This window comes from Botryllus schlosseri, chromosome 3 (genome assembly GCF_051294905.1).
Source record: "Botryllus schlosseri isolate E-star chromosome 3, Bs_hap1, whole genome shotgun sequence".
NCBI classification, from domain to species: Eukaryota; Metazoa; Chordata; class Ascidiacea; order Stolidobranchia; family Styelidae; genus Botryllus; species Botryllus schlosseri.
In genome coordinates, this window is record NC_137238.1 from 16,119,768 (window position 1) to 16,144,550 (window position 24,783).

General features: G+C 40.2%; 1 protein-coding gene and 1 pseudogene across 1 annotated transcript in view; both read right to left on the minus strand.

Moving 5' to 3' along the window:
- Positions 1-24,783, minus strand: part of LOC145434950 (uncharacterized) — a 236,662-nt gene that overhangs the window by 55,637 nt on the left and 156,242 nt on the right. The window lies entirely within an intron of this gene.
- Positions 5,543-22,917, minus strand: LOC145436507 (uncharacterized; annotated as a pseudogene).

Here is a 24,783-nt window from a genome sequence, read left to right on the forward strand (position 1 = left end):
GGGGGCGCTGGCGATTTTGAAGGGGGGCGGAAACGCTCAGGGGGCGATATGGGGGGCGCTGGGCTCAGGGGGGCGGTATGGGGGGCGCTGGAGAAAAATGGCTTCACGTAGATAATGTGGTGATAGGACATATCCTTAATGAGTATTCAGAGCAAATTAACACCTAAAATTTCGTTACATATAGCCTTCAAAATACATATAAGTTTAATTGTCCATGGGCGCCTAAATGACTGACACCGAATGTTCCTGTCTTGGCAATCTGAACCCCAGAAGACGAATTCCATCTGCCAGGGAAAAATTATATGTCAGTGAAGAAATACCAATCTGAAATCGTGTGCGTCTTTTAGTTTAGTACGATTGGGCGACAGGGATATTCCTGTTGGGCGATATCCCCGTTGAGCGATTCTTTTTTTTTATATTGCAGACAGGGGGTCACGAAATAACATCATGCAACGAAGTCATACCAACGGGTTCGCCCGCCCGAATATGTTTAATTATTAGTAACGGGCCCTACAGTTTCCAAGAAACCTCACAATGTTCACTTTAGGTTTTGATGAGTCTGCGCACACTCAACAACTCACTGCGCTGACCCTTGGACAACAGTGCGTAACGACTAAAAAAAGGTAATAACTCCGGATTTGTTGTGCGCAACGTAGATTTTCTGTGCGCAGAGACCGTGTCAGCACTGCGCATGTGCGCAGCTTAGAGGGAACATTGCACCTCACTCAGCTCTACCGGTAAATGCGTTTACGTGAGCAGAGAGAGGATAAAAATTGATCTCAATTTACATGCAATTCCCGATGATATTGACCAATTCAATCATTAATTAGTGAAATTGTTCGCAATTCGCGCGACTAGGCGAGAATAGCTGCCTCAGCAAATAGACATCCAATGTAGATACCTAATAGGCTATCAGCAAATAGCGGACAGCCTTATGGGGGTCTGGAAGTGAAGTCCCCCGGAAGCTTGGTTTATCACCCAATGGAGGCCCAGGACCAACGTTTTTGTTTGGGGGGGGGGCTGACGAAGTGCTGTTACGGCCCTGGTAACGAATAATTGTACCTGCGGGCACGCCCGACTATGTTTAATTATTAATAACGTGCCCTTTATTTTCCTATACAACAGCTCACTCAGTGCTACTGGTAAATCTGATTACGTGGGCTGAGAGGATAAAAAGTTAATAGCGACTTATATATGTAATTACCACCTATTCATTCATGCATTATAGAAAATTTTGGTACCTAGGGCGACCAGGCCACACAAACTTTGCTGACCATCAAAATCACGATATTGGGTTCGTGGGGGTGAAGCCCTCAGAGGTTCGGTTTATCACGCTATGGGTGCGCACGGCAATCGTTTTTAGGGGGTTGACGAAGTGCTGTTACGGCCCTCCCTCTTACTCATCGTCTTTATTACATTACAATATGAAGTTGGGGGGGGGGGGGGCGCTGGAGCACGATAATTTTTGAAAGGGGGCGCTGGAAGAAAAAAGGTTAAGAACCACTGCATTATAACAACGGGTCTATCCGAATATGAATAATCATTATATTTACGGGCCCACATTTTCCAAGACACCTTACTCGCCTCTTCCCATAAATCTGATTACGTGAGCAGAGAGAGGATGAAAAATTGAGAGCAATATAGGCTACATGTGCAATTCTCAATCTATTGACCTATTCAATCATGAATTATATTAAAATTTTTGCTCAACACGCGGTTATCCGATAAAAATTGATTCGGGAAAGAGTACAATAATTGTCGCTGATAAGTAGTGGTAAAACGGTACCGGCCGCTGGAGGGTCTGAGGGGCCGATTCCCCCATAAGTTTGTTCAAGCACCCTACGACGGGGCAAAGACCAGTTTTTTAGGGGTGGGGGGCTGACGAAGTGCTGTTTCGGTCCTGCCTACATATATGCATAGTACTTCAATAAAAGGCGGAGAAACAAGTTCGACATCTGCCGAAGAGAGAGATGAAAAGTCCACCTGAATCGTGAGTTTTGTCCTTACGGAGCAACCTTTCAGCTACATTGGGAAGTGCATTTGCATGAGGCGAGTTCCATACAGTAAAATATCGCCAAATGTAATACAGCGATTCCGATACATCATTTCGAGAGCATACTCTCGTCTACTACAGATCCTTCCACTTTTAACACTACAATATCTACAATATACATGGTTGGCTATGTTATGAATTCCGAATTAAAAGGAGTTGGAACCCGAATAGCAACGAAATGATCCTTCCGCTATACGACTAGGCGCTGTAGTACAATTACGATAGCTTCGAGCAACTATAGTAATCTTGTTCGTATCCTGTACCGTATTGCATGGTTACTTTTGGATAAGTGGTGAAAGAACTGATTCGCGGGGAAATTTACCAAGCACCTGACTGAATGAGGAAGCAAGTGCGGTTTGTGAAATACGGGTCCAATATCTGTTTCACTTCGGCACAGCAAATGCTAGATCGTACAGTAATGATCTGTACTTAAGCTTCGATTTTGTAAACCTGACATCTAACTGAGATGTCAATCTGGCGGTTTCCTCAGTTTACAGAAAGTTAGTTTTCGGTCGTGATGACGACGACATTAACCAAGACATTGCCCAACTCTGAAGACGCTGGATAGAAGAGACCGCAATACTTCAAGTTGTCAGCGAGTCGACCTTGAACGCTTTTCGCAGTCATATAGGCGACAAGAAGGTCCCTTGAACTCCAAGAGACGAACCCGCTTATTCGCGCATTGGGGAGAAGAGCGCGCTATAAATGCGGATCGTATTGGGTGTACCAGGGGTTTCCATGAGCTCTGTCAGCTTACAACACATTAGAAATATTATATAAGGCTGGCGAGAATCGTTCTGAAAATATTTTAGCTTGGCATTGCAATGAACGCTATTATGTTCTTCATGAGAACGTTTACTACTCTACTGAAAATATGCTGCATTGTTGTCGGCAAGGATCATTGCCGCATCCTAGCGCCTGGACACATATTTAAAGGGAATGCTGCCACGGCGACGGGCAATTGTCTTGAATGCTTCCATTTCTAGATATAGACGAACTGGAGGGTTGCTGCACTAGAATATTCTGTCTGAAAGCACGACTCCACGATTCCATAGCTGCAGCCTTCGATTGTTGAACATCCCTTCAGCTGTCTCTAACCGTCAGTACTGGGCGCGCCGCCAACGAGTCGAGTCATCAACACGAGACATTGGTAATCGCTAATTACCATTTACTGATTACTGGTTGGCACTTAAGATTACACGATTGAGGACCCGACGAAAACGTCGTAACGCCGTGACGGCTCAAACCGAACAAAGCAAACGTCGTACTAAAAGTTGCAAAGATACGTCACAATAAAACCGTTAGAACAGCGGTTCTTATCCTCTACTAACCCTACTACGCTTATTTGCAAGCCTGCACAGAAACCCAAATTTTCGCTGAGTCGTAAAAACAAAATTCGACCAGAATAAACACATCTAACTGCACATCTAATACACAACTATATATTCCTGGTGTGTAAAATAAACTGTACAGCAACAGAGTGTACGAAAGCAACAAGATATGATTTCTACATAAAACGAAAACATGATAATGATTATTCACTGCTAATGTGCTGTTTTCCGTTCAGAAACCAGTTCAGAATTGCTTGGCTTCACTCTGTAAAGCAGTCTTTCCCAAACTTTTTCTGGCTGCGTACCACTAAATAGTTTTTACTGCACCACGTACTCCCTAGCCTAGATCCCCAATGACTTATTTTAGTCAAATGTACCAGTATTATTAGTAATTAGCATTAACTTGGCGATAACCAAAACACCAACGGATGGTACGAAAAGCGGATTTAATTTGCTAGATACAACAAGTGTGTCCTGTAGACAAGATTGTATATGCGGGTTATAACATTATTCATAGCACATTGGAGAACATGTCCATTGTCCAGGCCCCATTGGACGATCTTGGTTATTTAATGGCTACGACCACATACCGGTCAAAAGCCCTTTCTCGCCTTCACAGTGCCATATATACTTCAATGCAGTGTGCACACCTGATTACTTTCGCGGTGTCTGGCTTTCCAAGCTCGATAATATAACGATATATTGAAGATGAATATTCCTAAACACCACGACTCGTCTGGTCGGAAGAGTTTTATTGTCTAGTTTTCACACCGTATAGTTGCTCCATAAAACAACAACCAACAATTACAAGCAGAGTCCATGGGATAAAACTATCCAGAGTTGAAAATCACAAGTCACCAGAAGCAGAAAAACATAGAACATGTTCAAAATAGGCATGCACGGTGTCTCATCAACAAGAAATAGTAAATAGTTCAGCGATAAAGAGTCAAGTTTCAGAAAAGAGTACAAACGAAATCGACGTGTCAAAACACGTTCCGGTAACACAATAAGTAACCATGTTTTATGCTATATGACCTCACTCGCGACTGTCTGGTGTCTAGAAGGAATCAGTTTTGTTGCTGAGACGACTTCATTAGGTCACAATCACAATATGTGAGTGTGAATAAAGGGTTCTGCTAAACGCTATTTCGGAAGGTATAGCTGAAATTTACCTTCATCAATATTTTAATAAGAATTTACGAGCTGTGCTATCTCTATTGTATCAATAGTTATTGATAAATAGCAGGGTTTTTATTCATCTCAACTAACATTTATTTTCCGAACGTTTTGAGACATTTAAATTATCCGAATCCCATTTTGCCATGTACAACAACATGGCTACCTATTTGGAAAGATAGCTGAAATTGTTCGTCAGTCTTGTGTTAATTGGCCTTACAGATTAGTATGTTGCTATTTGTCAAAACATATTTCATTATCGACAGACAACCTTCCAGAAATAAATCTGCTTTTAAGATTCTCTAATTAAAATAAGTTTAACATATGTATAGCAGCCATTAGTCATTGTCCACAGGACGTGTGTCGTTTTATGCGACTTTTCTAGAGAAATAATGTTCCACATATTTCGTATTCAAATTGTTTTAAAGCGGAATGTCATATCCTTTAATATCTTTAATTAGTTATTGGGCCAAATTCCATGTTACATATATCGCAACCATGCTGCATGCTTGGTTTTAGCGCGGATATCCGTGTGCGATATTAGAAGTTCGTTACCGCATTCGCCACATTTATATTCTAGGACGCAAAATGAATTAACATTCGTCATTTTAAACTCCGGTTACAATGACACCTCTGGCAACATTTTAACATTCATGTTCTTCGAATGAATAAGTAGGTGTCTTTTTTCGCGGTCTTGGTTACGAAGCTCCAGCGTGGCATTGATGCTGTTTGATATAACTATGACTGTTCAAGTGCTTTTCTAAGCCGCTTCTTCGCCAAAACTTTATCCCGCAATGACCACATTTATGAATTCCGTGACACTGATGTCGAGGGATCAGTTTTTGATGCCGAGATGACGTCAGAAGATGCTGTTTCAAACGGTATTGAAGATGCTGTTTCAAACGGTATTGGTCGCTCCAGCCCATGTTACATACATCACATCGATATGGTTTGTCCTCGCTGTGGACATACATGTGCGATTTTAGATTATATTTTGAACGAAACTCCTTCCCACATACTTCACATTTATATTCCGTGAGAACAATGTGGATTTGACTGTGTTTTTTCACATCTGCATTTTTGCTAAACTTCTTACCGCAGATTTCGCAGGAGAAGTTTTTGATACCAAGATGAACACGCAGATGCTGTTTCAAATGGTATTAGTCGTGGCAGTCCAAATTACAAATGTCACATCGATATGGATGGTCCTCAGAGTGGACCTTTATGTGCAAATTCAGCTTGGACTTTGTACGGAACTCCTTCCCGCATATTTCACATTTAAATTCTTTCACGTCCGAATAAATGAGGTAGTGCATTTCCAGGCTGTAGCGGACACGAAAGTCCATGCCACATATTTCGCAACGATGTTTTTTGACGTCGCCGTGAATTGCTGAATGTCTTCCCAAAAACCATTTCTTGTGAAATTCTTTTCCACACACCTCACACGCATGTTTTCTATCCGTTTTCCGAGTTTTCTTACGCTTTTTCACATCCGCATCATTGGGTATATTTCTGTCCCGTCCGCCACGAGAAATCCCTGCTGTGTAGCTACGACTGTGTGAATTCTTCATATCGTATGACACGGTCGATTTTGATCGTAATCCTTAAAATACGGATTCAGAATACCAACAAGCTCTTGCAAATGTATATGTATATATTATATTACAGTTATCATATAACTGTGTTAATTCTGAAACAAAATAAAACACAACTAATAATCGCTTGGATTTTTAAAAATGCAAAACGCTGTAGCTATTGGGTAAGAATCAAGTCGCTAAATTTTGAATATCTTCTGCTCCGCTAGCTCTATTCTCATGCTGTATGAGCGATCGTGTGATATCTAGCATTGTAATCAATCGAAGAAGTAATGACGGCCCTGAATAACGGATATATCGTAATAATGACTATAGTAACAACAACTAATATCCTATTTTAATTCCAATTGAAATCACCTGTCGCCGGGGTACGGACACAATGTTGATTTACGCGAGTGCGTTTTATATTGCGTTACGACAGGTCCGCGACTCCAATCTGAGTTCAAATGGGATCTCGCGACCCTATAGCTGCACACATGAAAAATAATACTTTTTAATACTAGTATGCTGCGTTTGCATGGGCATATGACATGAAGAACGCGCACTCAACAGTTGTACACATCGCATATTTACAAACATATCAAACGCAGACGTTTTCAAATTGTTGTGCATTTATTTTATTCTTGGATGGCATTTGCACTGCATTTGCACTATTGTCGACTCAAATTACTACAAATGGACTATTCGGTGCCGTCTATTTCGACCACCGGACATTTCAATATCTGAGGTTTTGACCAACTAGTGACTGTAAGTTTTGGCAAACTTTTATCGCCGCTGATCTTTTTCGCACTGCACTTTGCCCATTCGCATTCTAACTAACATTTCATGTGTTCGTGTGTTCCGGTGCGGAAAGGGTTGGCCTGGAAATGCTTGTGTGCCTTGTTCAAGCAACTGCTCGCTGCGCAGTTCAGACCCTAACACTAAATTATCCCAACGGTATCCAACGTTTTTTTGCTTGTTTTGCTATTTATGGTGATTCGAATATTTACACAGTGGTCATGTTACACCGGGCCCATATTCTTTATTTTGGTATTTCCTACTAAATATCTCAAATTTTTTTTAGTAATTTGCTGGATAATAAAAGCATTGTACAATTCAGAATTGCTTTGCTGGCCGTATGTTTGACCCCTGGTGTAAGGCATTTCCACTAGTGTGAGTGCTACAAGTTTTATTTTAATACGTTACTGCGGCGATGTGTGCCCGTGAAAATGCCCCCAACATTGACCTGCACTGATGGAAACTATCATGTCATATGCAAAATGTCACAGATGCTGACAATTCAAGCCATACAAATGTCATTCGAAGCCCTAACTATATCGGCCGGCATCCATCATGAACTTGGGATAGGTTAATTCCGAAGTATAGTTTGGTATATGGTGGCTCACTCGATCCCTGATTTCCATACATGCACAACACAGCTGGTTCTTAAAATGCCTTTAGATGCAATATTTATGCTACGTTAATCACGAAATCCATTTTCAGTTGATTTAAATTATGACGTTATACAGGAATCCCTTTTAGCAAGTTTTCCACACGCGTATCACCCCTGATATACGCGTGTGAATATATACCCATTGTACACGGAACAAGAACCTACCTCAGACATATATAACCAGATATAAGTCGAGTACAACTTTTAATGTAAATTATGCATGCCCGTAGGCACGTAGGAAGGAATCAAGGATAGGCAGGTGCGATTCATGACGGCGATATAATTGTGAGTTAGGTTCTGTTTTCGTGAACCCCCATTCTCGGCCGTGAAGGCACACTCATTACGCTAAGAGTACATAATGACACCCAGTCGGGCATCCAACGATGCAATGAAGCGATATTGTCGTCAACACCGTGCTTTGACAATAGCGTAAATAAATCTCTACGTTACATTCGCTTATACTTCCAACGTGCTAACTTACTCTGGTTTGCTTCTCTATGCAGTGGTATCATATTAAATATTCCTCACTGTATATAAATATCATCCTAATCAACTTTACAATATTACCTCGCTTCCGCAAACGGTAAATGGTCTCAACGAGTGTTGCAAGCGATATATACTCTTGCTTATCAATTGTTAACAGTTGGTTGAATGACATTTCGCACCTACAGATGGCTGGAGAACTATAAGGACGCATACGTTCGACGTTCGCAATTTCAAAGATTTGCTTCATCCCGAGATAATCCACCGACTTCGCAGTTCCTGCACATCATTAACTAAAATAATGCGAACAGTGCGTCGTATATTTTCACACAGTAATAGTTTCTTGTTACCAGTGGTCAGCAAACTATTGATCATTGAGATCATTCTAGCCCGATGTTTTGATTTATTTCCATCGATACCATCCACATCCACATCCCGCGGGCCCAATACGGCAAGGAAAAGCAAGGCTCTTAATAGCCCGTAAAAATTTGCTTGAAATTCAGGAAACAAAATCTACCTTCCAATGCTGATGTGCTGACTAAAAAAGATTATACCAACTCAAATTAAAATAAATCTACTTTGATGCCTGGCTATTTATAAATTGTGTGTACGTATAGCCTACGTTAAGTAGTATGCATTATCCATATACAAAATGAATGTGTAAAGATGTAGCAGATATTACCGTAAATTAGGATCATTGATAGACTAGATGTATATTTCTTTCTGTAACAATAACAAGAAAATAATTTAGGCAATATACATATAACATATAAAACAGTGACACTGAAGTTGTCGCTGATCAGTGGCCCAAGAGAATATGCTGTCACCCCTGCCATTCGTGAACAATGCCGCCCTAAGTAGACTGCAGCATGTTTTGAAATAGTTTCATGTTCAATCAATCTTTTCAATAATAAGGATTTCAGGGCTGTAATGACTCGAGTAATGATTCTAGGGTGATTTGACTTGTACTCGAGTCATTGTGCATGAATCTAACCAAGTCATTTGACTCGGAACTAGGGGTCAAGACAGACCTTGCACTGTAGCTTCGAAGAATAGTGAAGTCACCACAATATTTCTTCTATCAGTCCTGATACTTGGAAATTTCACCGGTTCGCGAGCTGAAAAAAAGTTGAGAACCAACGAGCTAAATCACTCCTACTTGATTCAACAAGTTATTTATGCTTCTGTCTGAAACTTTATCTTACCATTTATTTTTTGATTGCGAGCTGTGAGAGGAGCTTCTCGAAGCTACTAATGATAAAGTCATATTTACTTTATGCCATGAATGATGATCGGCTATTAGCTCTATCGATTCTTTCTATAGAAAGGCATTACGTTCGAAAACTTTATTTTAAGATATTATCGCTGATTTTGTTTCGGCGAAAGCTCGAGAGGTTCAAATTTGAGGCGGCAATTGATATTTTATCGCCTAATGCATTTGTGATTTGATCACAATTTTTTGTAGATCAAACTGCCAGAAGCTCACGTAGGCCTCTGGCCAACGTTCAAATTAAGTTTGATACCCCTGCAAATAAATTGGCGACAATATAGTCCGGATTGCCACTTTATTAGAATACGCTACATCACTATAAGACCAGGGGTCACCAGCCAAGAGCTACTTCTTGGGTACTGATTAATGCGACCGGCTAGCGGCTACTCCCGCCGTTTATCCGTGCTCAGTTGAATTTCTTCACTTATACATTCAGAGCAGGGCTTCCGCCTCTTACCAAGAGCAGAAAACTCTCACTCACCAAGACTCACACCAGCGTCCCTGGATAAGTTGCGTTGCTGTACTCCACGTCAAATCTCGCAAATATCAACTAGATCAGAGGTCTCAAACACGCGGCCGTCAGAGCATTTTGTGCGGCCCGCGGCGGCATTTTGAAATTTCAAGTATTCAACAATATATTCGAGTGCTATAAAACTTTTTTAGATATTAGAACTTATACTTCGCCCCAAAACTACTATAAAAATCACTGTAATCTCAACAAACTTCACTTTCAAAAGCTACAATACGGCAGAAGATCAGCTATTTCATCACATTTATAGATAAAGATGATAAAACATGACCCGTTGATGATAAATGACTGAAAATTGTGATTTGGTTTGGTGCGACCTTCTCGTAAACGTGCTCGATTTCAGATTGACTGGGTGAATAAATAAAAATGACCCGAGTTAAGTCGGGTCAAACGTTGAAATCAGAGAAGGACTTGCGACTCGGAACGGTGACTTGGTAATCCTACGGATGCAACAATATATGAAACTGCCATGGGGAATATTAATATATCAAAAGTTCATAGCTTGTGTTGCGTTGAGTAGTACGCTCTGCAGCTGTAACACCAACGAATTCATCGCCGATTGGACATTTCTATTCCAGGGGTCCTAAACCAGAATCCGTAGATCCCATCGGGGTACGAAGCACCCACCAGGATGTACGAGATGCATTGTGGAATTTGGCCTATATGCTGTGGAATATTTATTGGTCCATTTGTTCACTGGAAAATAGTCTTCCCGCTACGTGCGATTTTATGTGAATGGGCTTTCTGATTTTAATATAGGTATTATCAGAATTTGTGTTGAAAATGGACATGGGCTACGAAAAATCTCATTGGAAGCACAATGGGTACGACCGCTAAAAAGGTTAAGAAGCAATGCTATTATTATGGCTTAATAATGATTATATTCAAGTTCATTGATATATTCCAATAATAATCGAAGTAAAAATATGACGCTGATTTAATTTGACTTTGGCAATGAAAGTAACAGTAGCCTATACTTATCACGACTATATCAAAACCAGGACTAGGCTATACCGCCTGATGTCTCTAATTCATTAATTAAAAAATTATGCCCGGCACAAAAACATTTTTACTAAATATATGAATATGTGATTTTTTTCCGTGTCAAGCGTGAATAATACAATAATAAATTACATTTTAACGATGTTTGTGGAATGCCTGTCACGTCAAAAAAGGCCCACTTGGAAATATACATTGAATATCCCTATTATTGAGGCTGCGGCCCACGTCGTCATCAAAAACTTGGAAATTGACCCGCGAGCACATTTGAGTTTGAGAGCTCTGAACTAGATTGATTCGCGTTAAGCGTTGCCGTGGGTGAAGACGTTTCCTGATCGTTTCCGCCCCCCTTAAACTTCAAATCGTCCCTTGGGAGGGGGGAGACAAGGTTAAGAACCACTGAACTAGATTGATTCGCGTTAAGCGTCCCCGTGGGCGAAGACGAGCAACATCCTGGTCAGAAACTGCGTTCGTATGTTCTTTAGGCTCGACTTCGCAGTCCCATGTTCAACTGCTGCTCATAGTCCTTCTCCGCATCGACTTTCAAATCTGTTATTTCAATTTTTGATACTGCGACCGTTGGCGACTCATTTGGTTCTCGTGGCTACTGGTAGCCCGCGGGCACCGCGTTGGTGACCCCTGCTATGTAGTAGGGTTACCATACGTCATGCTTTAGAAGGATCTGTCCTCTTTTTTCAGGTTTTTAGAGATGTCCTCCAAGGACGCCTAAATGTCATCCTTTTTGGCGATTCGTTCGCCTTTACAGCTTTTACAGTCAAGATAATGGATAGATCCGAGTGAAAATGGGCATAAATGTCGCTAAATAGGAAATTCGTACTTCGATCGAAAGCGACGACCTTTTTATAGTCAAATCACCACATTTTCTAGCAAAAATAGCGATCTCGAGTGATTTCAGTTTTCATCAACCAGCTTTTCTGATTTGGTAAAAGTGTCCTCCTTTCCCGACTCCTAAATATGGTAACCCTATATTATATAGCAATAATGTAATATTAATTGACCTGCTCCATACCCTATCAATAATCCATTTTATACCTGTAATATTATCCATCTGAAGCAAGTTCGAGGGTATTTGCTGGAACGCTACGAAAACACCAAAGGGTGATTACATTTGAAACTGGATAATGAATATTCCTTGTTACTCCATGATATCGTCAAATATGATAGAACGTTAGTATAATTCCATAATCCGTAACCCGTTTAACGATTGTACAGACCGGGAGTACATTCTCACAACAGCATTTAGGCTACTTCAATGAGGCGTGTAACTTTGACAGTACTTCCTGTGCGTGCTAATTTCCCAGTTCGATATGGCGATGGCGATAGCGATATATTCAAGATAAATATTCATAAACGTCACAACTTGTCCGCAGTCGAAAGAATTTTATTATATAGCTTCCACACTGTGTAGTACTCCATAGACAGCAGCCAACTATTACAGGCAGAGTAAATGAGATAAAACTATATGGCATGAGTGTAAAATCACAAGTCATCAGAAGCAGAACAACACAGAACATGTTAAAAAGAGGAATTCGCGATGCATCATCACAAATAAATAGCAATTAGTTCAACGATGAAGAGGCATGTTTCAGCATGTGTCAAACTCGTTCGGGCTACACAATAAGGAACCTGTTCTATGCCCTATGACCTCGTTCGCGACTGTCTGGTATCTAGATTAAATCAGTTTTGTGGCTGAGATGGCATGACGTAATTAGGTCACAATATATAAGGACGGACGTAGTTTTATTTTTGTCCTTGATGTTTTTGCGGCATATACACCGACTCATGATATACATACACACGATCAGCGCATATGCATACCATGAGTGCATGATGTGCATATGCCGCTGGACAAGGAAGTGCAGATATAGCCTTTACGACTTTCTAAGTCATGCACCACCCCTCCATGCTATCCCAGTAATGCATGAGCGCCAAGCAGGGAAGTCATGGATACCAGTGTTACTAATCAGGTCTTTGGTCTGACCCGGCCGGGAATCGAACCCACGACCTACCGATCAAGAAGCCGGACGCTTAACCATTACGCTATCTTGATTTAATTGTAAATAAATGGTGTAAATGAATGGTGCTGCTAAATGCGAGACTATGACATAGCTGCGACATGATAGTTTCATGCTAAATGTTTCTATGATATCTGAATAGACATTCTATAATAATGACACTTAAAACCAGCCGTTGTTAGTGAAGGTAACATATGACAATGCGATAACACACAATAATATGCATAACGACTTCAGACATTTTGCTGAACGTGAAAGTTTCAGTCCATCCCATTTTAGCCATGTACAACACATGCCTACCTATTCCAGAAGGTAGCTTAAATTTCTAGTCGGTCATACTTACATTATTTAGCCAGACGAAATAGTAAATTGCTTTTCGCCAATACATTATTCAATATTGATAGAATATCCATTGAGTGCAGTGAGCAATATTACAGCAATAAATATGCATTTGGATTTTCCATCTTAAAATTATTTTAAGACATGTATTGCAGCCATTATTCCTTGCTGACGAAAGATGTGTCATAACAAGCGACCTCTATAGAGATATATTGTTTCACTTATTTCATGATCAAATTGTTTTATATTGGAATACCCTAGCCTTTGATATCTTTAACCCTTACGAGGTGGGGCCATATTTTGCAGAATTGACCTTCACTTTTCAAATTCTCACCGTGGCCCCACCAGGTCTTGAATCTGGGCCGTTCCAGTTTAAAAGTTGGCGGAGTACAGCCCTCTACCGATTCCACCCTTGATCGACACCCCATGACATGTCTGAGGTTTTTTAATAAGTTTAAATAAACAAGCTTTTCCCCCAAAAAAATCTCTCTCTCTCTCAATTTTCAAGGCTGACCGTCAGGATGGCGTCAGAGAGAGGAATGTGATGCTTCAGTGCGTAGCCACTGTTGCCTGGTTTCAAACAAGCCGTCAACCATGGTTGTAAACCGCGCGGTTCGTCAGATATCGAAAATGAAAACTACATATAAAATTTACAGATGGGCGTGGTCAGTGAGTGGTCATCAAGGTCAAGTTCATGATCAAAACTCACTCCGTCCCTATAGTCCGGTTTATGGCATAAACAACGCGATATGCTTTCCTTCGTCATATCCAACCATTTGCAGGCATAGTAAACCTGTTTATGACGCATATGCGGACTGAATTTGCACTTGAACTTGACCTGGATCTTGAAAATCACTGCAGCGTGACCAAAATTTACAAATCCCCCTCAGAAAACTCCCCAGAAAACGTTTTGATGTTTGAAACGGTGAAAATTTACACGGAAAACCGTACATGTCGACTTCTGATGTTCTGGCAGATTTTCCAACAATATTTACCACTCGGAAAATATCCGGAAGTTTTAGGTGATAACCATATTTTATTTTATTTTTAATTTTTTGTTTATTTTTTAAAACCAAAATTTTTGAGTAAGGTACCAAATACATCGGAAAAGTCTCAGCTTTTCAAAAAACGTAGTACCCGATGTCTAGGACGTGTCAACATGGAGAAATCGGTGTCGGAGACATGCCATATCATATATGATACGCCGACCTCGTAAGGGTTAATTAGTATTATGACGAAACTCCATGTTGCATATATATCGCAACCATAGTATACTTGGTTATGGCGCGGCTTCCCATGCGCGACGTTTAGAAATTCATGTACGAGATTCATTAAGGCATATGCCACATTTGGGCAATACTAAAGGACACCGAAATGCATTAGCATATGTCTATGTAATTTAATGTTCGGTAGTAATGACGCTGCTTGCAAAATATTTCACTTGATATTCTTTGATGCTAATGTGCATTGTTCCTCGTATATTCATATCCTTATTTCGACGAAGTTGTTCTGTACAGATATTGCATGAGAATTTTTGGATACTGATATGAGTTAGTTGATGTTGGAAATATAGTTGATGCTAGAAGATAGGCTGCGAAAAGCCTATCTTCAATAGATGATATTGATATTGATTGAGCTCATCGTGAATATCGTTGCGAAATGTTAGCCAGTAGGCCTACTTGATACGAAACACTTTCCCGCGTATTTCCCATTTATATTAATAAGGAGCTGTATTTTCCATTGTCTTGGTCACTATACTTTTGCGGGGAATTGATGCTGTTTGATATCACTGTGACTATTCAAGTGCATTTCAAAACCGCTTTTTCGCCAAAACTCTATCCCGCACACATCACATTGATAAATTCCTTGGTATAGATGTCTCGAAATAAGCTTTTGATGCCGAGATGACTTTAGAAGATGCTCTTTGAAAAGGTATTGGTCTCTCCAGCCCATGTTACATACTTCACATCGATATGGTTTCTCCTCATTGTGAACATACATGTGCAATTTTAGTTTATACTTTGTACGAAATTCCTTCCCGCATATTTCACATTTATATTCCTTGGGGCTAGTGTGGATTTGTCTGTGACGGTCCATATCTGCCTTTCTGGTAAACTCTTTTCCGCAGATTTCGCAGGAGAAATTTTTGATACTGAGATGAACAAGCAGATGATGTTTTAAACGGTGTTGGTCGCGACAGCCCAAGTTACAAAGATCACATCGATATGGTTGGTTCTCAGTGTGGACATTTATATGCCTTTTTAGCTGGGACTTTGTACGATACTTTTTCCCGCATATTTTACATTGATATTCTTTCACCTCCGAATGAATAAGGTAATGCATTTTCAAGCTACGTCGGGCATTAAACTCCCTGCTGCATATTTCGCAACGATGTTTTTTGACGTCGCCGTGAATTGCTGAATGACTTCTCAAAAGCGACTTCTTGTGAAATTCTTTTCCACACACCTCACACGCATGTTTAGTATCCGCTCCACGAGGTTTTTTGCGCTTTTCCACATCTGCATCACTGGCGATATTTCTCCCCCGTCCACCACGAGAATTCCGTCCTGTGTAGCTACGTTTATGTACTTTCTTCATTTCGCATGAAACGGTCGATTTTGATCGCGATCCTCGAAATATCAAGGTTTATAATAGCAATAAGAGTTTGCAAATGTATATATTATATTATGTTTATCATATACTTCAGATAATTCTGAAATGACGAACAATAAATAGGCCATTTTGCTGGTAATCACACGAGTTTTTCGAAATATAAAACAAACAAAGTATTGTGTAAGAATCATGCCTCTAAATCGTGATTATCTTCCACTCCTGTAACCAAATCCTCATGCTGTATCAGAGATGTTGCTAGGACAGGCATTAGAAATGATTACAGAAGTAACGAAGGCACTGTGAAACGGATATATCCTAATTAGTAAAACAACTATTATCCTGTTTGAACAGCTTTCTAGAGGTACAGAACTTCAATATAGAAATGCATCCGCATATAACCGGCTGACACTCATCAGGGATAAACTTCATCAACTATGGCGAAGTGGAAAGAACAATGTATCTGATATTGTATATTACGATACGATTATCGATGTACGATGTTCTTTCTAATTCGCTACTAGTGGCTTACGATTACCCCTGACGAGTGTAAGCAGCCTAAATTATTCGGCTTCCATTCAATATGAATATGCTATTCAAACGATTACAATTGAAATGATCTCGGTTGCCTGGATACGGAAACCATGTTGGTTCTACGCGATTGTATTTTATATTTCATCGCGACAGGGAAATATTGTCATGCATGGCCGTGCACTTTAGACGACCATATTCAAGAATTGGAAGGAATAGAACAACCGATTATGATGTCTGTGTAAATCGAAACCCCAAAAAAAACTATTTCCGGTTACTTCGACGAGTATGCCCTACTGTTGTGTCGTATTTTCAGACAGTCTTGATTTACCATTTTGAGAAACTTGATATTTTCTCAATAGATACGGGCACTCTACTGCCAACTAGCCATATCTTGTTAGCTCAACATCAATGAGGGATGAGAATATTTAAAAAATGCCACGAAGTTTCAAGACAATCCCACTTCCCGAAAACGGGTGCGGGCTGAAGAAGTGAATTGGCACTAAGATCTAAGGTAAATAGATTCCAAATAACAGTGGGAGAGAAAATAGGAACAAGGTGGAAACTATTGCCATTAAAAATACCATAAAAATTATGAAGCGATATACATTTTCTTTAAGGGTAGTCGTAGCCTATATGCAGCAATCAGATTACTCATATTTCCACACGGTTCAGAATCCATATGATTCTGGGTTCATACCAAAGCCTAAAAGAGCTTCGACCATTCCCACATCATTGCAATTCCATTGTTCGGTCAGCTGGACAGAACCGTGTGATTTTTAAATGCAATATCAGAATTTGGTAGGCTTTACAAACAGAATTGATTATAGTTGTCAGCGTTGCTGCTCATGTACATGTACAAGTAGATGTTAATACCGTAAACTTCTACTCAATCAATAGTAGACCTTACGATACCCAAGACGTCACAAAAGTAGTAAATAATAGAAGAAGTATAGTTTCCAAAAGTCGATTTGGTCGAGAGCTCGCAAAATTTAAACAGCTACTCGCTGGTGGCTTCTTTCGAAATTGCAAGATGCATTTTCAAAATTAACTTAAAATGACTAATTGCCCCATTATTCGGTACGGTACAATTTTCGTATGTATAGTCAACAGTTACGAACTATTTCACGACGTTGTTACGACAATTTCACATTTTAAAGTGATTCGAGGCCGTCCAAAATCTACTTTCTGCTTATCAAACCAGGAAGCGTGAAACGTAAACCATGTTGCTTCAACAACTGCTTAATTTCAAGTAGTGGAAAAAGTCTGAAGCAGGAGTGTCCAACTCTTTCGTCGTAGGCCCGATCCAACTGTTCAGATCGTTAGCGGGCCCATGAAATGATCCAAATTGTTACCTCAAAATTCGTTCACTTTTTTCATTTCATTTCCAAGCTTATACACAAAATAGCATATTACATTATATCACGAATGGGGGTTGTATTCTAGCAACACCTTTATCCGCAAGCACGGAACTGGCAAAAATACGGTTGGTCAGTTGAATGCTGTTATGTACTGCTAAAACAGTTGCTTTAACAACGATAAAAGTTGGCATATTTTTATTGTCCTTTAGTTTAATCGTATTCTGACGTTGATCTTGCGTGAGCCTACTCTTCTTCGTTCATTTTCCCATAAAACTCTGAACTGCGTGTGCACTTTTCTACCGCCTAGTAATAATGTGTCTATATCAGCGACTTGTTCCTCATGAAACCACAGCACCAAGGTCAGGTGCTTATATTGTGGCCTTTGAACGTACTTGAGTTTACCGTTTTGGGCAACAATTGAAGGAAAGTATTTCTTACTTAAAATTTCAACACTTGTTAGAAATTGCAAATATTGGGTGGGTAATACAAGCATTTTAAAACTCAGAATTGCTTAGCTGGCCGTAGGCTATGTTTGACGACCCTGGTCTTAACCACACCCACTTGTGTAAGTAGTGCAAACTTTATTTCAATACTTTTCCGCGGCCTTGAAGAAAAACATTCAATATTCGATGTGTGCCCGTGAAAATGCTCCCCGATGAAAACATGCAGCTAACGAAACGATAATATCATATGCGAAATGTCATAGCGGCTGACAATTCAACCCACATAAATTTCTTTCAAACACTTGACTAGCTTGAACTGTGAACTGAAGATAATAATTCCGAAGTGAAATTTAGTATCGTGACTAACTCAATCTCGGGTTCCATACACGCACTGGTTCTCACAATATTATATATATATTATACACTCATGGCACACTAAACTAGAGCCTACCTGAGACTTAAATCGCGGATTAAATAAAGTATAACATTTAATCCAAATTATGCATACGCGTATAGGAACGTAGGAAGGAATCCACGTATAGGCACGAAGGATTCATGGCCGCGATATAATTCTAAGTTAGGTTATGTTTTCGTGTACCACCGTTTTCGATCTTTTGGGTGTGAATACACACTCTTTTCACTATGAGTGAACGATGATACTTATCCGCATATTCAACGATGCAATCAAGCGCTATTGTCGCCAACACCTTGCTTTGACAATAGCGTAAATAAAACTCTACGCTACCCACGCCTATGCTTTCAACCTGCCAACTTAGTCTGGTATGCTTTTCTGTATGCTGTGAAATCAAATTAATAATATCCCTTACGATAGCTGCATATAAATATCATCCTAACCATCTGTGCAATAGTACCTCAACCAGCCGCAAACGGTAAATGATCTTAGCGAGTGTTGCAAGGCGATTTATACTCATGCCTATCAATTGTTCAGAGTATAGATTGAATGAAATGTTCATTTTCGCACTATCAGCTGGCTGGGCTAATACGATCGCAGTTTCAAAGATTCGTTGATGCTGTTTGCTTTCATCCTGAGATAATCCGCCGACTTCGCAGTTTCTGCACATCATAAACTAAAATAGTGCGCAGAGTGCGAAAAGTGCGAACAATGCGTCGTCTCGTATATATTCACAATAGTGGTGATCGTTGATTGTTATCGGCGGTCAGCGAACTATTGTTGTCTGGACGCGCAAGGCGCGAAAAACAATAATATATTCCATGCCATTGATATTTGAATTGCATATATTATTGTCGAATTTGAAACTACTCTCAGCTCACGTGCTCAGATTCACCGTTAGTACTGACGGAAGTGGTGTTACAATAAAACTTAGGGCCCGTAATTAATATTTTTACATCTGCGGATGGGCCCGTTGTTATCAATTACTTAGTTGTGTATTGTTTTCTCCTCACCTCCCGTCTGTTATAATATGTTCTAAAGCAGGGGTGGCCAACCTGCAAAAAGAACGTTCGTCGAATTTCACAATCCGTATAACGAAGGGGTGGGAAATTATTTTTCTCCGCGGACCAAATGACAAGCAGAAAATATGTTGGCTGCCCGAGTCAGAAATTTTAGCTGTATTCTCCAGCGAATTGATTTTATTTCTAAATTGAAAGCAGTGAATTACACTAATTGGCGCTCAGTGGAAGTTTTGATATTGGGATGAGAAAGTGACGGTTAATTACGAAAAAAATATTCATTTGCTGTCATGGCTTGATATGCCAGTGAATATTATGGGACATACCCGTAATTTCGTCATCAGCACAACCTTGTTGGCCAATTTTACGATTCGAAAATAATGATAACTATGCATCACGCGAAATGGTACAGAGGATAAAAACGTGATTTCATTGCACATTTCGATATGACGAGCACGCACTGAGAAATTCCATGGCATCGTTGCTATGAATCGGATGAGCAAATACTAATTCTTTCGTTGGAGTTTTTTGATCGGGGCGCGAAATTGGACAGTGTTATTGTGTATGCAACTATACATGCAAATTGGAATTCATTACTGATCGTCATTCACTCCAGTACAGATTTTCGAACGTGAATAGGGGATGGCAGAAGACTAGCCCAAAACGCCGTAACACTGAGCAAACAATTGTCGTGGTGCGAGCTACTCAATCCGATGTCAGAACTCAGAACCCAATGGTATTTTATGATGAAGACAAATTATTGATTAAATACGCGATTTCCAATTTGTAGTCATCATTTTTGTGCATTCATTCTTGATGTCTGCTTGATATTCTAGCATTCCCGAACTATATCGCGTACTGTGACTTGTAAATGTGCAGAGTTTAATTCGTTACGGGCACGGCGCAATGTGCAGGACCCAGTGGTTAATTAAGTTGCGATATTAATGAAACATCATATTCTCCGTGGCACCAATTCAGATTTTATTCGATTCGTTTCAACGGAACATATTATATTCCGACAAACTTGATCGTCATCAAATGGACTGGTAACGAGTGGACCAATACCGAACGTCAAACCATTGGCTATTTGGTACAGATCGGATTTCTATTGATCAGGTCGTGATATGCGCCCATATTGCTCTTTCTCCAGTTACAGTTGAATAATAATCGCACATTTAAAGATTGAATTCAGCGATATATGCAGGGTTGCCATCGACATGGACCCAAAAATAAGGACAATGGGAAAATTAAATTAGCATGAAGTATCGTTTTTGTACATACTTTGTCTTTATACGAGCCGTGACATATCACATTCCATATTTTTCACCAGAAAAAATCTACTCCAGCTACTCTTTGTTATTACAAAGTGCTTCATGGATCTCGAGACAGCTCAGTTCTAGGTTTACCTTTACTTGGGCCCGAAACAGCACTTCGTCAGCCCCCACCCCCAATAAAACGTTGGTCTTGACACCTCGGGGATAAACCAAACTGCTTCACCTCGTTAGAGGCGTCATCCAAGATGGAGAAGGCCGTACACCTAGTTTAGACGAGATGGGTTTTGAGCGTATGGAGCAAAAACTCCAGTATTAATGCTTGTAGTCTTGGTCCTGGCCGAAGAAAACTTATTTGTAATGTTGGAATCGGGGAATCTTGCTTTGAACAATTGCGATCTGCAATCGTTGGTGAGGAATGATTGCTGGTGTTTGACACTATGGAATGCCCCAGGTCTGAGGTCGTTGGTGCTGATCGACTTTATAGTGGAAAAATTATATTCATCGATAGGCTCATTTTAATCATCATGACACACTTCTTGTGTTTAGGGGTCTCAATGTAAGTTCAGTAGCGGTCTTTCCCAGGGCCTCCAGGTTAATGTCACAATTGCAGATACTGCTATGGGCGAAACACTTGCCCTTCAATCTTCGCTAGATACCTTTGCATTCTCTCTCATAATCGTCACGAAAAACGTTTTTACACCTGTTTATCTAAATTAATCAGATTTAGCCTTATTTGTAGCTAAAACTATACGCGCAAGTGCAATATAATTTGGTGAAATTTATCAATGATTTATAGCTGTACTACTTTTTAACCAATGTGTCGAATGCACTGCGCCATTTTTCACCACACTCGCTAAATACTGCCTTACCAACAGCTTGAGCTTATTCTGCTGTAGACCAAACAGCAGTAACCTGGTATTGCTGTTTACCGCTAAAATGACGTCAAAGAAGTCAAATCTTGTGGTACGTATGATGTCATACAATCTCGACGAAAAAGCATAATTTTACAATATTATGCAACATAGAAGATACCAGAGGAAAACGATGAAAGTTTTTAGCGGTTGAAAATAAGACAAAATAAGGACGCGAGTCGAAAATAAGGCCATTTCTTAGAAATAAGGACAGTTGAGTTTTCTAAGAAGTGGCTCCTCAACATAAGGACAAATCTTAAAAATAAGGACGGTATGGCAACCCTGGGTATATGGCTTAATGTTAACGAGTAGGCCTACAGTACCAGTGTGAAAAACGCCGCATCATAATTTTAATACTGTACACAGCAATGGCATAAGGCAGACCTGCGCAAAGTGCGGCCCGCGGAGCTATTCTGTGCGGCCCGCGAACGGTTGCTTGAAATTGAAAATATACTTTTAGATGTTGCTGCTTGGACTAAAACCATAAGATGTATAAACTAGGCTCACCATATTTTGGAAATCTAAAAAGAGGACACTTTTCCAGAAATACTTGCAACCCGTAGTAGAATTCTCAAAAACCGGTTATTTTTTCCCACTTTGTGATCGGTTGACTAAAAAAAAGGTCATCTTTCCCGCTCAGAGCTCAAAATACCGTTTTTCTCTCCACATTGCAAGGTGGATGACTGAAAAAAAGGTCATCTTTTTGCTCAGAGCTAAAATCACCGTTTTTCACTCCGAAATACCCGCCGGAGCTTCACTTCTGTGCTCATTTGCGGCATATCACTCGCGATTTGCTCTAAATCTGACCTAAATTTTCAAAAAAGAGGACAAAATCTCAAAAAAGAGAACAAAAGGGCGTCCTCCGAGGACACTTTCAAAAAAGTCAAAAACGAGGACAAATCCTCTTAAAAGAGGACGTATGGTAAGCCTAGTATAAACTGAACCGGAAATTCGTTTACTATCAAGTCTGTTCATTAAAATGCCGCGATTACCCAGCCTATACGTACCTCACATGCCTAATCCACATTCAAAGTAAAGTCAATGTGGCAAATTATACCGTTACAATGAAAGTTATAAGAAGTCACCAAACCTTTTCTGTTGCCATTGACACATTATGCATTGCTCGGTCTGTGTTTCAAATTGTTACGTGATGCGTTTCCGATTCCCTAATTCGTAAAGCAACTATATCAGTCAAAGCCCGTGATTTCTATGATTAATCGCCACCCAAAAAGGATATCAAAAAGAAAGCCGAAAGTTTAAATTCAAAGAAGGTTCAGAGGACTAAATATTTGTTTACTACCCGTCTTTTCAGTAGTTAGTGCCTAGCACGCCGCCTTCTTTAAAGTGTATAATTTAAGTCGGTTCTATGACAAAAACACGAAGACAATATACATCCAAATAATGGACGGCGAATTTCGGAATAACTGCAAGCTTGGCTCAACAACAAGGCTATTTCGGCAAGCTGCACACTGCTGGGAAAACAGCTACCAAGTCAATAAGCTTCATAGTATCCTAAGGACAGTAACTGCCGCACCCAAACCCCCGAACTAGGGGGGGGGGCGAGAGAAAGGAAAAAAAGACCCGGCAGCGAGAAAACCTCTGCCGAAAAGGGCTGCTCTTATGTTTATCAAAAACGACGATGTCAAATTATCCATAGGCAATATTTGCCGATTAAGAAATATCAATTGGGAATCGTGTGCGTATTTTAGTTTAGTACCCTTTGGCGAATTCAAAGTCTTTTCACATAGCAAGCGTAGGATCACTAAATAACAACATGTAACGAAGTAATGATACCAGCCTTCCCCCGAATATTTCCAAGACAGCCCCTCACTTAGCTCTAGCGGTAAAAATGAGTACGTGGACTGAGAGAGGTTAAAAATATATAGCAATATATATGCAATTGCTAATATTATTGACCGATTGAATCATGAATCATGGAAAAATTCCGCGCTTTGCACGGTTAGGGCATAAAACGTTGCCTGATAGTGTAGGCTATACAAGAAATCTCGCTAAGATATGGTGTTACAAACGTACGTCTCGATGGGGTCTTATCTGGGAGCGTTTATAACTCTATGGGGGTCCAAGACCATCGTTGGGGGGGGGGCTGACGACGGGCTGTTTCTGCCATCCCAAATACATTTTTATTTATTGCCAGAAAAACGCCAATAGGGTTTTAAATAGAGTCTAAAATGTATCGCGTTTAAACATTGTTTCAAAACATGACGGCATAGACAGGACGGAGAAAAATAATTGCCCACCCATGGCATAGAGCAAAGTGCGTTCTAGTGAAACTTTGATGTTATCGACAATAGACAAGTTTTCATTATGGCGTCACAAGTCGACACGGTGGTACCTATGTCTTCGTTGCTGCATCCGATGGCAGTGACGGCTGACAGACTTATAGATTACTATAGGTAACTAACCTACGGATAGATTAGTAAGCTATATAGAGCACGCAGGGTGGCCAACTTTTTCGGCTATAGGGCCACATGAAATTGACGAACGAGTGCGCGGTCCTTAGCCGCGCCATACGCGGTCCTTAGCCACGCCATGCGCGTAAAAATTTCAAAGTTAAATAATCCACTAGGCCAATAATATTACTACTTGAGTATCTTGCGGGTCTACTGTATACTGCCTGCTGTGCTCAGTGTGCAAGGACAGGACTACTCGGCATCTGGACATATTGATATCGAAGGTTTCCGCTAATATGCGACAATCATTTTCTGCCTACATTTCATCGTCGACGATCTTTCTGCGATCGCAAACGTGAAAAGACTTTCTCTCGTAATTGCGAATTTAGTTAGACTCAATCGGGTAAATTAGGCGTTTTTTCAATTTACAAGTGGGGATAGGTTACCAAGAAAGAAATCGTGTGACAATTGAACACGCGAAGCGTGAAGAAAAATTTACTACTATTTCAGTTCATTGTAATGTACGACGATTTACTAAAAATGTGACTGGACCCTTGATCTGCAAATG